We start from the raw sequence: 16,011 nt of genomic DNA, 5'->3' as shown, positions 1-16,011 counted from the left end.
AAGAAACCAGACTGCCTATGCTCACACACACAGAGACATGCTATACACACACCCGTGTATACATACAAGGACTATCTCCGGCAGGCTGTGTAAGAAACCGGTTGACATTAGTGCGCTGGGGAGAACAGTGGAAACCCCGTACCCCTCTGAACCTGCTGAATTCCATGCCAGATACAGTATCACTTTTTCAAAACCCTGTCATGTGTGAGCCTTTGTGCTGGGTGCTTTAAATGCATCCTTTTACTTAATCCTTAAGACTCGTCTTCAAGGTCCCAATTGTAAAGATGGGCAAACTGAGGCTCACAGAAGATAAAAACAAGAAATGCACACACATCTTCAGTATTCAAAGCTGTTTTGCTCCCAAGTCCCTGCTCAAATGGCACAATGGGGGCTATTTACGAAGACAAAGAACCTTCCTGGCCACAAAGTACCTACAGCAGAATGGAAGAGCATATTTTAAATGAAAACCCCTGATTTCTCAAGCACCCCTGCTGCACTTAGCAGACCTGCATCCTCCCCTCCTGGGCTTCAGGAAAGGAGAGAGCGTGTGGGCTTAGTAAAGCCAGAAGAGTGCCAGCTGCAGAGGACAGTGGATGACCTGGGGACACACCAGGTCTGTGTCACAGGCTTTCTCTCAGGCACCTGCCTTCCCCCTTGCCTGGAGAACAGCCACATAGGTCTGGGGCCTCCCCTCTAGCTGGCACTGCCACGACTGTGCTGTAAGACCCGTGCCTGGTATTCAAATGCTCTGGGCCTTTGTTTCCACATTTGTAAAATGGGGATGAGAATAATCACACAACCTCACAGGATTGCTGAGGGGGCTAAAGGCTGAGAGCCTTTAGTACTGAGAGCTGGGCTCAGGGTCTGGTACTCAGCTCCCCGTTTACAGGTGCATGGGGCAGCACAGTGCTTTCAAACGTTTGGTCTCAGGATCTTTCTACAAGTTAAAAATGACTGAGGACCCTAAGGGGCTTTTCTTTATGTGGTTTTGCCTATTGATAGTTATCAAAATTAAATTTTAAATGTTTTAAAATTAAAACTGGGAAAAAGCTTAAAATGTGTATTAGTTAACAACAGGGGCGCCTGGGTGGCTCGGTCGGTTCGACGTCTGACTTCGGCTCAGGTCATGATCTCCTAGTTCATGAGTTCAAGTCCCGCGTCGGGCTCTGTGCTGACAGCTCGGAGCCTGAAGCCTGCTTCACATTCTGTGTCTCCCTCTCTCTGCTCCTCCCCCACTCATGCTCTGTCTCTCCCCCTCTCAAAAATAAACATTAAAAAAAATTAGAAAAAAACAATAAACCATTATATGTTAACATAAATAACAACTGTGTTTCATAAATCTATTTTCAAAAAAAAACTTTTTAAAAAAATTTTTTAAATTGAGAATACTGACTGGATCCCCATATCTGCTTCTGCATTGTTTGCTGTGAAACATTTCCACTGAAGAATGTGCAGAGAACCCAGCCTCACGGGGACAGGTTGTTAGAAGAGGGAGACTGCAAGAGCCTTTTCAGATAATTTAGGATATTCTTCTTGGATACCACACCAAGACCTGACAAGTGGTAGTTTCCTAGAGATTCACTGCGGTGTGGAACCTGAGCCTGAGTCAGTGAACTTTTGTACTCTGTGACATTCCGACCTCCTGGTCTACCCTACACTTTGAATGGACTGTTCCACATTGTTCGGTAATACCGTGCAATGGTCACTGGGAAAACATCAGCTCACTAAGCTATGTGCTCTGAATCAGTGGAAAAGGCAAGTAACACTTTGGCATTGCCATGGAAACAGTTTTGACCTTGTGGACCCAGAAAGAGACTCCGGGATCCTCCCGACCACGCTTTGAGAACACCGGGTTAGCAGAATTCCCTTACCCTCCACATTAGCCATGCTTTTTGGGAAGAACTCAGAGGAAAATTTCTGCGGAGAGCAGGGGGTGACTGACAGCTGGATCGCCTGCCCCTGCTGGTCTTGGTCCCCTGCCTGCTTGCACGGAGCAGTCACATGGGCCAGTGCCCTCTAACCCACGGCTGGCTGGCCTCCCCACCTGCCCTGCTCCTCCCTTCACCACCAGCCACTTTTTTCTTACCACAGGACCCCCTCCTTTTCCCCCAAAATAACAGATTTGGGCACCTTGTACTGGGCAGGGCCTCAGATAGCAAAGTACAGGGGCCACGCATGGGCTGCTGCCCTTGGGCTTTGCAGCTGATAGTTCTTGGTCTCCTGAAATTACATGTGTGTATATTTATAGCCAAATGCACGGGTGCCCAGAAATCACGACTCACTCATATACATTTTTAGCACATCGTTTGGCCACCAAGTTCTTTTAAATCTTCCTTCCCGGTCCATCGTGTCACTGGTTCTATGCTGGAGATAAGGTGAGGCCTTCACCTCTGCAGGCTGGGCTACCAGAGGCCCCGGCCTCTCCCACGCCCAGCAATCTGAGGCCAAATGCTTTGCTCCTGACCACCAATCTCTCCTGCTCAAAAACCTTCAGTGAGGGTTGGACATCCAAGCCTTGGCCAGCCTGTCTCCCCCTCCAGCTTCGTGGCCCACCCCAGCCCCTCTCCCTGCCTCATGCAGATACAGGCTGGCCTTTCCAGCTCTCCTGCCAAGTCTCAACTCCTCCATGAGACCTCATGTCACCGTCACGCCTTTCTCTGGCTGATATGTAGGGGGATTGCATATACAGGATGCTCAAATTCACGGGACAAGTAATCTGAGTACCCACCATGTGCAGGGCCCTGTACTATGTACCAGGGATGTGGCCGTGGTAAATACACATTTTTGTCTTGTTTCCTGCAGCTGACATTCTGATACCCGTTGACCCTTTCCTACAGCATTGTGATGTTTCTTGTCCGGCACTCTTACTCCTTCAGGTCATTGTGTGTTGTGCCCTTATTTTAATTTCCAGCTCCTCCAGGACAGTATTCTGTGTCATCTCTGCTGCCTAGAATGTATGCGATGCTCAATAAATACTGCTCAACGGAAAGTGGATAAGCCACGATACCCACTGAATGAGAATCAGAAAGGTCCAGACATCTGTCAAACCCAGGTGAGATGTTCCTGATGTCTGCTGTATTAACTTGCAGTATGGTTGACAGCTTTCATATTTAAATATTTTAAGTGCTGCATGGGAAAGCGCTCTGCCCTGCCCTCAACCCTGCCCTGGACGGTGTCTCATAAATTGTAGGAATCAAACTGGAGAGGCCAATGAGGTGGCTAGGCTGGCTCTAAGCCTCTGGTTGCAAAGCCCAGTATTGCTGTCTGTACCCCAGATATTTATATTCCATGATCCTCGGCTTTCTCATCTGGAAAATGGGGGTGAAAGGAACTGTCCCTCTGTGAACATACTATCCTGGGATTAAAGGAGAGAATCCATCTGTCTCTGTCTCTCAAAAATGAATAAACGTTTAAAAGAAAAAAGGGGGGTGGGGTGGGGAATGCCTGGGTGGCTCAGTCGGTTAAGCGTCCGACTTCGGCTCAGGTCATGATCTTGCAGTTTGTGGGTTCCAGCCCCGCGTCGGGCTCTGTGCTGACAGCTCGGAGCCTGGAGCCTGCTTCGGATTCTGTGTCTCCCTCTCTCTCTCTGCCCCTCCCCCACTCACGCTCTGTCATTCTCTTTCTTGCTCTCGCAAAACCATTGAGTTTTTTTTTTTTTTTTTTTTTTTTAAAGGAGAGAATCCAGGTAAAGAGCTTAGCACAACAGGGCACACAACATTTACTCAGCTCATGAGAACTGCTGTTCTTAATACTGTCCGTGTGGCCCCTGGTGGCATGAGCCCTGTGGCAAAGATGGCTGGCCCCCTGATCTCCACCCCTGGCTTTGCTCCTGCGACCTACATGGCATGCGTGCCTCTGTCACCCATGTGGCAGAGGAATCTGTAGATATAATTAATGATGTTACTAACTAATCAGGTGACCTAGAAACAGAGAGCTTATCGGGGTGGGCCTGACCTAATCACAGGAGCCCTTTACGGCAGAGTTTTCTCCAGGTGATCACAGACGTGGATGCCAGAGATTTGAAGCAGGAAAGGATCTGATGCCCCACTTTGGGTTTGGAGATGGAGGGGGCCATGTGGCACAAAACGTGGCAGCCTCTAGGAGCCAAGATCAGCATCCAGCTGACAGCCAGAGAGGACAGGGGACGTTAGTCTTACAACCAACCACCAGGAACTCGATTGTGCCAAAAACCTGAATGGCCAGGAAGTAGATTCTACCCCGGGGCCTCAGGGTAAGAGCTCAATACCTTGACCTTGGACTTATGGTCCAAGACCCTAAGCAGAAAACCCAGTCCAGCCAGCTTAGGCTTCTGCCCTACAAAGCTATGAGCTAATAAATAAGTACAGCCTAAGCCACTAAGTTTGTGGTGATCTGTTGTTATGCAGCAAGAGAACCTAATATAAGGCCAGCTTGGCCTTTAGCCATAATGCACATAGAGGAAAAGCATACCAGGTGCTTGTCCAAAGGGTTTGGGGACCATTCGCACCTTCTGTCTCCTTAATTGCTGCCATACGTGATGCTTCAGAGTCAGGACTGTCTTACTCATTTCCACCCCTCGCACTTAGCAGGCGGGAATCGTGTAGCAGGCTGTCAATTTCACTGAACAAAACTTCAGCTTCTAGGGCAGTCAGGAAGAGAATGGCTTAGCTGGTTAGCTTCAGTCCCACGACCAGACAATTATAAGGTGATGGGGTGCAATTATCTGGGCAAAACCCAGCAAAGGCCTCTTTTTTGCCGAGAGGAGAAGTCCAGACCCTGCAAAGAGTTCAGAGGAAGCCACTCCCAGCAACTAGGGGAGGTATGTGTCCACGTGCAAAGTGTCTTGCTTTACACACCAACCGACCATGCCGTGGTTCCTGCCTCAGCCTGCGGCAGCCTCCCAGGGCTCAGCTGGCCAACCAAACCCTGACATTTTGCTTGTAATTGTACCTTCCAGTAAAAAGTCCTAGTTGCAGTGGTAAAAATAGCAACTACAACTTCCTGCAGCACCGATATACCAGTCCATCTCGGTGCTGGAAAGGAAACCTGGGGTCTGAGCTCACTCCAGCTCCATGAAACGCCCACAAGCTGGGGTCAGGATGGCAGTGGGGGGGACCCAGCAAGGGCAGCCCACTGGTGCCCCTGACCCTGTGAACCACCCTCAGATCGGCTCCCGAGATGCTCCCCTCACTCCCTTCCTGAAAAACCCAACCCTCAGAATCAGAGGATATCTGAGAAAGGTAAAAAGTTGCCAGCAGCCAGGCTTCCCACCCTCTCCTCCTCCTACTCACTAGCTGCCAAGGTACAAAGAGGGGAGGCCTTCCACCAAAGCCCTTTGGGGATTCCAAGGTGCCCTTGTTCATCTGCTCTTTATTACCCTCCCCCATGTGTGTCTACCTTCCTGTCTGTGGCCCACTGTCCCCTGCAGCTGTCTTAACCAGGTCGAGATGGTGGGGATAACAGAAGCCTCCACCAGGACTTACGTCTGAGTCATCCCCAGGCGGCAGGGCTCAGCCCAGCCTGGATGCTGTCCCCCAAGAAGTGGAGGGGAGCTGTTAGAGCCGACTTAGGGAATGACAGGAGAGCCTGGCTAAAATGCCACCAGGCACCAGAATCCCAGCAGTCAGGTTGCCTGCCCCCTGAGGGCCCAATGCCACCCAGGAACCACATGGGTGAGGTTCTCCCTGGCCCCAGATTCCTCCTTTCCTCATCTACCAATCTCCAGAGCTTCCCATCCTTCTGTCTCTGAATCAAGTGCAAGGGCCCTTTTGTCAGTCTTTTACTTGTTTTAAAGCCTCCTGTTACAGGAAAACTGACCAGGACCCCCAAAGTAATAGAATCAATAAAGTTCTAAGGGCCCCAGTCTTCGGTCTCCACCAACAGGTAAATACGGGGATCAGCCTGTGGTGGCCAATGCCCCTTTCTGAGTCTTTTTATGGACAGGCTAGAGAACTTTCTCTACCTTCCTGGCTCATTTCTCCATTCCTGCAGGTGAGACAGGGAGGAACACACCTACTCAGCTAGCCCTCTGACTTCTCTCTCGGGCCACGTGGTGGATGCCAGGCAGGTGTCCCACCTAAAGCCACCCCAGCCCTTCCTCTAGACACACTGGCTGTTTAGAAACACTCAGATTCACTCACATGTTCTAGGCTTCAGATATTTCGCTCTCACTGCTAAACCCCATGATGTTTGTAGAACTTTTCAGCATAAAATGAACTTTCAGGAATGTTTTCCCAAGCGCAATGCACAGCAGCCTGGCTGGGGCAGGACGGGGATTAAAAGGGCCTCATTTCACAGATGAAGCTTCGCTGGAGGTCAGGAGACCAGGCACAGTCAGAGCCAGCAATCACTAAACCTTGATATTCTGGAAAAACAAAGATGGATGAAAACAAAAAGAGAAAGCCTGGATAAACTGGATCACTTTTGTTTTGTTTGCTTGTTTTAAAGGAATAATGACATCATTCCCTCCCCCATCACATGAGCTAAAAGTGAAAACGTGGATAATATCAAGTATGGGTGAGGACGTGGGCAACCGGGCTCCCAAACACTATCAGTGGGCGAGTGATGTGCCTAAGTCTTCGGGAAAGGTATTCGGCTTTGACGACGAAAATTAAAAATCAGAAACATGCACGATCAAGGACGCACAAGACTTCATGGACTGTATGAAGGGAAAAAGAAAAAAATATCAGACATGACCTAACATCTCCCGGGGGACAGGGTAAGATGAAAGATGGTGGCTTGTGTGGCTGTGCCATGAGGAGGGGTGCCACCACACACGGAGTGACATAAACACAAAATCTGTACAGGAAAAGGGGGACCAGAACGGTATGCACCAAACCACCGATGGATACCAAGGACGAGGTGGACCTCCACACCAGGCTGCATTTTTTTCCTACGGGGTTATTCTTTATGAAGGAAATCTACTGATGTATTACCGAAATGAAAGAAAACAAACAACTTTACATGTTTTCTGTAGCCTCCGTAGGGATCAGAAGATTCCAGAATGTGATGGCTGTCACCTATCTCTGGCTGCATCCCCCTCCGCGGCCCACGATGTTCCCGGCCTACACACTCACCTGCTCCCTGGCTGGCAGGCCCTTCCGCAGACCTTCCCATGGGCACCTCGGTCCAGTCTTGCAGGTCTTGGCTCAAATGTCACCAGCCCAGAGAGGCCTTCTCTAGGCCCCCTTGAGCTCCCACCTTGACCTTTTCCTCCCCACCCACCTCCAGCAGCCCTAATGGCAGCTGTATTTATTTTGTCCATGTGGTGTCTGCCTCCCTCGGTTGAATAAGGCCTCCAGGATGGTGGGGACCTTGCCCTGTTTTCTGCTGCATCCCAGAGCGTGGTAGAGAACAGGTGGCAAAAAATACTCACTGGATACACTGGGAATGGGGATGCTAAAAATAGTCTACTTCCTCACCTCTCAGTGGGGAAACTGAGGCAGGCTCTTGCCATGCCACTCACACCCTAGCAGTGTGCTACAACCACCTGACTACGTGTCTGCCTCACATGCCAGGGGCCAAACTTGCTAGAAGGGATCCTCTGAACTCCACTTCTTTTTCCCAGTTTCTAGTTCAGGATGAGCCATTCAGAAAGTGCTAAACACCTACTTGTTGCATGAACGCAGCTGTACGGGTTTCTCCTTTGCATTTTCACAGCTGTGAACAACAGAGGCATTCACAGGTTAAGGGACCTGCTGCCCAGGGTCTCACAAGCCCCACTAGGATGCCGCAGAACTTGAACTCTGGATGCTGGATGTAATTGCTACAGCTTTCTAGAAAAAGAACTCCTGCATCTCTTGGCCCTCACTCCTGCCCAGACAAATCTGGCCTGGCCAACTGCAAACCTGGCAGGCAGCACATCCTGGAATTGAGTGAGCAAAGCTCCTCTTAATTAGGAAATTAATTCCATTCACCCTAGATTGATCTGTGGTCAGCCTCTCCTTGGGGGCCCAACAGGAACAGGTAGATAATAAGCAAGGCTTGTTTTTCCATCCTATGCCTGCATCCTACCCTGATGGATCAGCTGATGGTCCAAGGTTTCTTCTTGGCACATAGAGGTGGGTGGGAAGTAACACCCCAGGCTAATGTGGTCCTCCCTCTGGCAAGAGACAGTTCTCCCACGGCCCTGCTCAGCGCCTGCCTTCTTGCAGGAGGAGCTATCCCACAGGTCTTGCAGGCACCTCCTGGGCAAAGCCCGGTGTGTCGGGCGCCTCAGATCCTCCTGCACCCCTGGGCTCCCTCCTGATCCCTCCTGATCTCGGGAGATCTGTGCCTATCTTTCTTCTTCAAAATGGCCCTGGGGACACCTGCAGGCGAGGTCCTACCCCATCCATTTCAGGATTTGGGGGGTGGGATAGGTGTCAGTCTAAGTGCTCCCACACCTGCCGCCTGGGACCAGCCAGAGCAACCTTGAGAAGTCAGTCACCCACGTGCCACCTTCCTTTGGGCCCAGCTTGGTTCTTCTCTGGCCCAGTCCTCTGGCTTCACCAGTCCCTCATCTGTGGGCACCAGTGCCTGTAGGCCCTTCACACCTGGGCCCTGGGCTCCTAGCCAGTGGGCAGAGGCAGGGAGCCCAGGGAGGCCTGAGAAACTGGGAGAGTCAGACTTGGTTTCCACTCACCAAGAAAGGAAAGAACACTGGGAGCTTGCCTACTGTATACCCTTCTCATTCTCCAGGAGGAATAATTAGGACCCAGAGAGGGAAACTGACTTACCTGGAGCCCCACAGCACACACCAGAGGCAGAGCTGGAACTAGAAGCCCAGACTCCTAACTTCTCATTTGCTCCTCAGCACTCTACTGGCTGCCTATCTCTTCCTGCCCATGAGGGCTAGGCAAATAACTCAAGCCTATAAAATTTCATGAGGCTGCAAGAACTTCTGGGAGTTTACAGCAAAACATTAAATAGAAGCACTGTACACAACAGCATCCACCCATTTTAGAGAAGAGCAAGTTGAGGCCCATAAAGGTATGGGGACCTCCATGAAATCACACAGCCAGGGAGAGGCAGAGTAGGACTTCCAGACACCCCACTTAAGTGGTCTTTCTGTCAACAGGCTCTAGGTGTGAAAGGTCCAACTGTGGGATGGTGAAGAGGGGGAGCTGGCCCTGAGCCTTGGTCACACATTGAAATGAGGTGTGGCCCAGAGAGCCTGGTCCAGACTCCGTACACATCCCAAGGGTGCAGACCACCACGGGAGAAAGAACATCTGAGTAGATTTTTATGTTTTTGCAGAAAATACAGTGAAACTTCCCAACTAAACTGGATTTCTCAGATCACAGAGCCAGCACTTAAAAAAAAAATTTTTTTAATGTTTTTTTACTTTTGAGAGAGAGAAAGAGCGTGAGTTGGGGAGGGGCAGAGAGAGAGGGAGACACAGAATCCGAAGCAGGCTCCAGGCTCTGAGCTGTCAGCACAGAGCCTGACGCGGGGCTCGAACCCACAAACCATGAGATCATGACCTGAGCTGAAGTCAGACGCTTAACTGACTGAGCCACCCAGGCGCCCCCAGAGCCAGCACTTTTAAAAACAGGCCGGTGAGCCACACGTGCCTACCTTTTTTCATCCAAAGGGCATGGTCTGGGCTTGGAAGGAAAGGTTCAGCAGTAATAAAGCAGAGTCTACTGGCTCCAGAGGGAGGGGATGAGGGTGGGTGGAGGTGGCCGGGGGCCCAAGAGATGGCTGATTACAGACACACAGGCAGTATCTGAACCCAAGTCTGGTTCCTGAGCCTGTGCTCTTTCCCCTGACCTGGTGTTGAGGAGTCTTAACAGGAGGCCCTCCCATCTTTGAGCTCTCTCTCGGCTCCCACCATCTCAACCCCAACAGCTGAGGGGTCTGGAGTCAGTCCTGCAAGGCGAGTGCCTGAAGGTGACAGGTCACAGCTTTAACTGCTATCCACTGGGATAGTGGCAGTGATGCTCAGGGGCCAGGTGGTCCTCCAAAGAGGCTGGCACCTTCTGTGGAACCAGGGCTGGACTGCATCACCTGGGGACAGACCCAGATTGCTAAGGGGGGAGCCCTGCTGGGTGGGATGAGAGGAGTAAAGGCTGTGGAGGCACATATGCCCCCCCACCTCCACCCCCAGCTGTCCCAACTAAGTGCTTTCTGGCTGGGAAAACGCTTCAATGGCTCTGGCTGCCTGAGGCAATTCAATTATGAAATTTACCACTTTAGATGAAAACCGGCATCTCAGTCAGCCAATTCATTTGCATCTGGCCACTCTGTTTTCTCCCGCCAGCTCTGTTCACCCCTCCCTGGCCAGGCCGCACTGTAGGCTGGTCCAGATGGATTAGGGCTCAGGTGATGGGCAGGTCTTTGGAGCTCCTGGGGCTGCTATTCCCAGGACCCCCTGAGCAGAGAGGCTGCATCCAGAAGCCACCTATCTTCCCAGAGACTCTCAGGACTGCTGACTCCACAAGCCAAAGCACCACGGTCTCAGGTGAACCTTTCTATCACCTCACACCCACACTCTTCTAACCTCAACCTGCACCTGCCCTGAGGTTGCACGGGTGGTGGGAGAAGGAGGCCACCCAGAGCCTGGAATCTGGGCTGTGTCATGCCTTTCTCATCTTTATTTTGTCAAGGCATCATCTCCCCAGAAAGCTTTGCCATCCATGCCCCTCAGCTCCCCTTGCTGCCTTTATCACTGGGGTATTGTGCACACCTAGGTGTGTCTGTGTATCCAGGTCCCAGTCCATGTGCCCACACACCCTGGTCTAGAAGCTCCCAGAATACAGGGTCAAGACCCTTCAAACAATGACTCATTCGTCAATTAACAAAAGAATGAACTAATGAATGAACAAACCACTCACAGAATAACACTCCCACCCCCGCCCCCACCCCCTGGCGCATCACAGTGGTAGATGAGAAGCCTGCTTTTACTGCAGACCACGAAGTCCCAGGCCTGGGTAATCTTCCCCTCCTTCCGGCTCTCCTCCCCCACACTGGGTGCCCAGAGGTTTGAGAGGCCATTAAGGGGCATCGGGCTGCAGAGGCTGTCTCTGATACCGGGGGTGCAGCTCGCCCACAGCCCCTCTTTCTCTGCACCACAACCATAAATCCAGCTGCAGCCCGAGCCCCAGGATGAAGGTTTCTACCATTTCTCTCTACCTTCCTTTTAAGAGCCTCCCTGGAGTCACTTCCTGACAAATGGAATGACTCCAGACCAAGAGAGCTGCCAGGCCCAGAAGACTGACTCCATCAAACTCCTCAGGCACAGCTTGGGGACCTAAGGACCCCTGGTCTCAGAAGGATACCAAATCTGCCTGCAGTGGGGCGGACCTTGTGTCCTACTCCACCCCCACCCCCAGCCCCCAAATGCAAGCCTTTACCAACAACCCCTAGGAAACTGAACAGCACACTGGGGGCCATAGAGCACCAGTCCTACCTACGAAGGGGGAGACTGAGGTCCAGGATCCCAAAGGGAGTGACTGCACATCGCTGCCACCACAGCCCAGTCCATGATAAGAATGGGGGGGGGGGGGGTTCCCGACTCCTCCCCCCAGTGCCACATGGCCAGAGTGAAACCAGAGGCCCAGACACATGGTGTTCTCTGCCCTGCCTCACCAGGGAGGGCCAAAGCTCAGGGAGCCTGTCTCCTGCTCAGAGGAAGTCAGCAGGACCAGAGTGCCCAGATTAAACCTGCAGGGGCCTGGAACGGCCTTTACCCCAATCCCTTTGATCAGATCTCTATAAAGATTTTTCTTTGCTCAAAGAGAGCTATAATGCATCTTGGGGACTTTGAAGCAGCAGCACCAAAAAAGTGTAAGGTGCCCCCTGGGGGCGGGGGGAGGGGTCCAATCTCTCATAGGAAAAGCTTCCCAAGCAACTAGAGGAAGAAAAGGAGCAGTGGGGGGGCGTGCCCGAATGAGGTCCTGTGCCAGGCAAGGGGACAGCCGGGCTAGCTGTCTAGAGAAGACTTGCTCTGGACCTGCGTGGGTGGCGCCACCTCGGTGGGCAGGTGGGTGGGACTTAACCATTCCTCCGCTGTTCTCCAGCTCTCTAAACCCAGAGAAGGGACCCCCGTCAGGCGGGACGTGAACGGCCCAGGGCACCGGGGGCGCCGGACCCGGTCCCGGCTCGCGTGGACAACCGCCCCTGGCTCGACCCCGGGCCCTCGCTCCGCACGAGGCAGGCGGCCATCTGGCCCTCGGCGTCAAGTGCGCGGGGACTTCTCCGGGCCCGGGCGCAGAGCCCGGCCGCTCACATCCTCAAAGCCGAGCAGCCTCCTCTTTCCAGGATCGATAGTAATTTTTTAAAAAGAGAGTCTGCGGACTCAATGAATCAACCACTCCCAAGGGAAAGAGTTGTAGCTCCCGCGCGCTACATCCATTTGCAAAAACAATTCATTCCCTCGCCCGGAGCTCTCTGCAAATACCCTCGCAGGGTCCCCAGGCACGCGCGGGGCGGGAGCAGCCGCGGGGGCTGAGGAGGCGGCGGCGGACTGCGGCCACCCCTCTCTCCACCATTGTCCCCGACTCCGCCGGCCCCCGAGACCCTGCGGCGGCCCGGGAGCTCCGGGGACCCGAGCAGCGCTGGGCTGCTCCCGGGACGCGCAGCCCCGCGGGGGCTCTCTCGGCCGGGGGGGGGGGGGGAGCTCAGACGGTGAGGCGCACAAATCCCCGCACCCTCCGGCCCCGTCGGGGGCGGGGAGGTGACAAGTGTCGAGCCGGCGGCCGGGCGCGCAGCCAGAACAGCCCGAGGCGGGCGCCCCCAGCCCGGCCCAGCCCCGCCACTCACCGCTCGGGGCGCCGCCGCCCGCCGCACTCAGAGGCTCCTGGTCGCCCGCGCGAGGCTCCACAGCCCCGGCCGCCGCCGCCGCCACTCCCCTCCCCCGGCTCGCCACAGCCGGAGCGCGCTGCCGCCGCGGTACAGCCCGGGCGCCGCCAACAAACTAGTTTCTCAGGCCTTCCCGCCCCGCCTCCCGGCGCGAAGCCAATCAGAAGCGGCGCCTCTGTGACGGATGGGCGGCCGAACCAGTAGTTCAGTCGGCGGTGGGAGAAAGGGGTGGGCGCCGGGCCCCGCCGGCAAGGCGAGGGGGCGGGGCGGGGAGAGGAAAAGGACTTCGACCAGATTCTTAAAGGCACAGGCGCCTGCCCGCCCCCGCCGCCGAAGTTGGGGGACAAAACCCGACGGTGTTCTAGAGCTTTCCGAAGGAGGCAACTTTATAGATTGCAAATGCCTCTTCTGCACCGGGTGTGCGGAGCCACGCTTTTCGTTGTGAAAGTGTTAGGGAAACCCTTTCATTTTGATCTGGGCTTGTTTCAAAGTTGGGGATTTTCTGCAGCCACGAAACCCCATTAGTACTTGGAATACGTACTTTTCAGGGTACTTCAGCTCTCCCTCTCCTGCCATTGCTCACTAAGTTTTTTATGTAAGCCAGTCTTCAAATATTCACATATTCATCCATTCATTAATTCCTTGCACAAACGTTTACCGGACGCCTGCGCGATGTGCTAGTTTCTGAGATGATCTATAATTTCTATTTCTTAACTTCTGGTTTTGTATCTCGTTCCACCACTTCAGGTTGCTGTGTATACAATTTCTTCATCTGTAACGCGGCAGGTAAAAAGTCCTAATGGGATCATTTGCGGTGTGAAAGGAGACAAACTTCTATGACAAAGTAAGTGTGCAATAAATGTGTTTTCTTTTCTCTCTTCCCCTGAAAATTGATAATAGGGTAGGTTACTTAAGGATACAAAAAGCTCTGGTAAAGTTTATAAAGTCCTAAGTGTTGTAGGAGCCAATTATGGGGCGGGGAGAATTCCCAGGAAGCAGAGGTCACCGGGATGGGAGGTGCCAGAAAGGTTTATAAAGGGGGAGGGGAGCGCACAAAAGATTTGCAAGAGGGTGGGATTTTAACTCGTGGAAAGTGGGACGAAGAACCCATGCCTAGAAAGCTGTTTAGACTGGACAAAAGAGATTCCAGGCTTAAAAGGGTGTGAGATGGCAGGGGAGGCGTGTCGGGGAAGCAGCATGGTGCACAGGAGAGCGGAGGAAACCCGATCTGGGTTTGGATTCTGGTTCTACCCCCTCAGGAGCTGTGGAGGACTGGAGGCAGATTGCTCAGGCTCTCTGGGTGTCAAACTCTTACTGGCAAAAGAAGGATTCTAGAACCTATGGCAGGGTTGCTGTAAAGATTAGGTAAGAGAATGGACGTAATAGACCTGGCACTTAGTAAGTGCTCAATATAGTTTTGTGTCTCCCTTTGGCCTAGATCTGGAGAGAGGGTTCTGGTATTTAAGAGCAGTCTTGGCCAGCGGTAAGCAGTTGGCCAAGTGTGCTGTTCAGGTGCCTTCCAGGGGGAAAAGGCGGCATCAAAATAATTGGCGCATTAGAGAAATGGCACAGATCACATTTGTAGTTTTAGCGTCCTGCCAATTTTGCGGAGCTGGAGTATTTATATAATTGTTGGTTGGATGAAGCTCCACATACAAAATTGATTCTTAGCAAGCTCATACCATTGCTTAGTATTCCATTCAGGTTCTCTGAGAGATTATAAGTGCCAAGCATCTAAAATCTAGCTTGCGTGATCATTTCTCCCCTCTTCAACTCCACGGCTTAAATTAGCTACTGGAATATATTAAAATCAAATGCCGGCAACGGAACCAAACCAGACCAAGAACACGTGTTGAGTTATTGAATTTAGATGTGATTTGAGAGGAAAAGAGGAGATGAAGCTTGCTTTGCTCGGTCCTCACTCTAGACCCTGGGGCATAACCACCGTCATAGCCCCTACCCCTGTGCTGTAATGAACCACTTACGACCTGTTAGCCCACCCCACTGCGCAGGGAGTTCTGAGAAAGTGGGGATCACGACATCTCTGAATCCTTGCTTCCTCTTACAAGTCGTCTGCACAATTTTGAAATCCTATGAACAAATCTCCTATCAGTTAGATTTCGCTTTTGCTACATGTGACAGAAATAACTATGAATTTTAAAAAGGTAGAAGTTTGTTTCTTGCCCGTGCGAAATAAAGCTGACATTAAGTAATCTGGAACTGGTTGGCAACTCCACAGTTACCAAGTGCATAGGCTATATTTCCACTCTGCCACCCTTAATGCTTGATTTTCCTTTCCAGTTGCCTCATGTTCCAAAATGGCTGCTGGAACTCCAGCAATAGCACCCGCATTTCAGAGGCAGCATGGGATAGAGTAGAAGAGCAGATATGTGCCTCCCAACTGTGTTCACTCCATTTAAGCAGAAGTCCCACACGTACTTCCATTTACGTTTGTGAGTGTATAGCCTCTCCAAACAGAGTCAGGGGTCTTTTACCAAGAAAGAAAAGAGGGAATGGGTTCTCCATGTCAACCAACAGTTCTGGCCCACACCTTTTTCTTTTCCTCCTGTCTCTGGCGTCTTTCCAGTGTTCTGGTGGCTCAGAATCTAAAGTCTTAAAACTTCTCAGATGATGTGCAGAATTCAATGCAAATTTGTTAATAGATGATTGAACTCTTGGTTCGTCTGCCTTCTGGAATGTTCCTTTTCAGTTTCCTCTGCTGATTCCCACTCCCTTCCCAGAGGACCAGATACTGGGGTGCCTAGCAAGTGAGTGCAGGGAGGTAAGACCTCTTCTCCACCCATATTCACACTCCAGGTGATTTCACTAAGGCCTGTGCCTTATGTGTGCAAAAACTCTGGCAACTTCCTGATCTGTTCTTCCCCCCCCCCCCCATTCTGCATACCTCCTGGCCCACAGGTCCAACTGCTTACTCCATGTCTCAGCTTGAATGTCTAAGGGCACCTCTCCCTCACATACCCCCCTGAGCCCCTGATGAACTACCCTGCAAAAGATATGTTGTTCTCCCTGTCAGTGACGAGTGTTGTGGGTATAAAAAAAATTTTTTTAATGTTTATTTTTGAGAGAGAGAGAGAAGAGAGACAGAGTATGAGCAGGGGAGGGAGAGCGAGACACAGAATCCTAAGCAGGCTCCAGGCCTTGAGCTGTCAGCACAGAGCCCTATACGGGGTGCGAGCCTCAAACCCACCAACCGTGAGATCGTGACCCTGAGCCATACACGGAAGCTTA

At 52.1% G+C, this 16,011-nt stretch overlaps 1 protein-coding gene and 1 long non-coding RNA gene across 2 annotated transcripts in view; one reads left to right on the top strand and one right to left on the bottom strand.

The window, feature by feature from the left end:
- The window catches only part of KLHL25 (kelch like family member 25), a 34,264-nt gene extending 21,450 nt beyond the window's left edge, over window positions 1-12,814 (bottom strand). The window contains exon 1 of the mRNA XM_042988111.1: window positions 12,724-12,814. The gene's annotated coding sequence lies outside the window, so the exon portion shown is untranslated. The remainder of the gene's footprint in view (window positions 1-12,723) is intronic.
- A 214-nt stretch (window positions 12,815-13,028) lies between these two features.
- LOC102969239 lies at window positions 13,029-15,360 on the top strand. The gene is made up of 4 exons (XR_006218137.1): window positions 13,029-13,357; window positions 13,510-13,606; window positions 14,022-14,127; window positions 15,064-15,360. It is a non-coding gene; the product is annotated as an uncharacterized LOC102969239 (long non-coding RNA).
- The last annotated feature ends 651 nt before the right edge of the window (window positions 15,361-16,011 follow it).

The sequence above is a fragment of the Panthera tigris genome, chromosome B3 (assembly GCF_018350195.1).
Source record: "Panthera tigris isolate Pti1 chromosome B3, P.tigris_Pti1_mat1.1, whole genome shotgun sequence".
In the NCBI taxonomy this organism is placed as follows: domain Eukaryota; kingdom Metazoa; phylum Chordata; class Mammalia; order Carnivora; family Felidae; genus Panthera; species Panthera tigris.
Note: the sequence above shows the minus strand (reverse complement) of the source record. Positions and strands in the feature narration are given on the sequence as shown.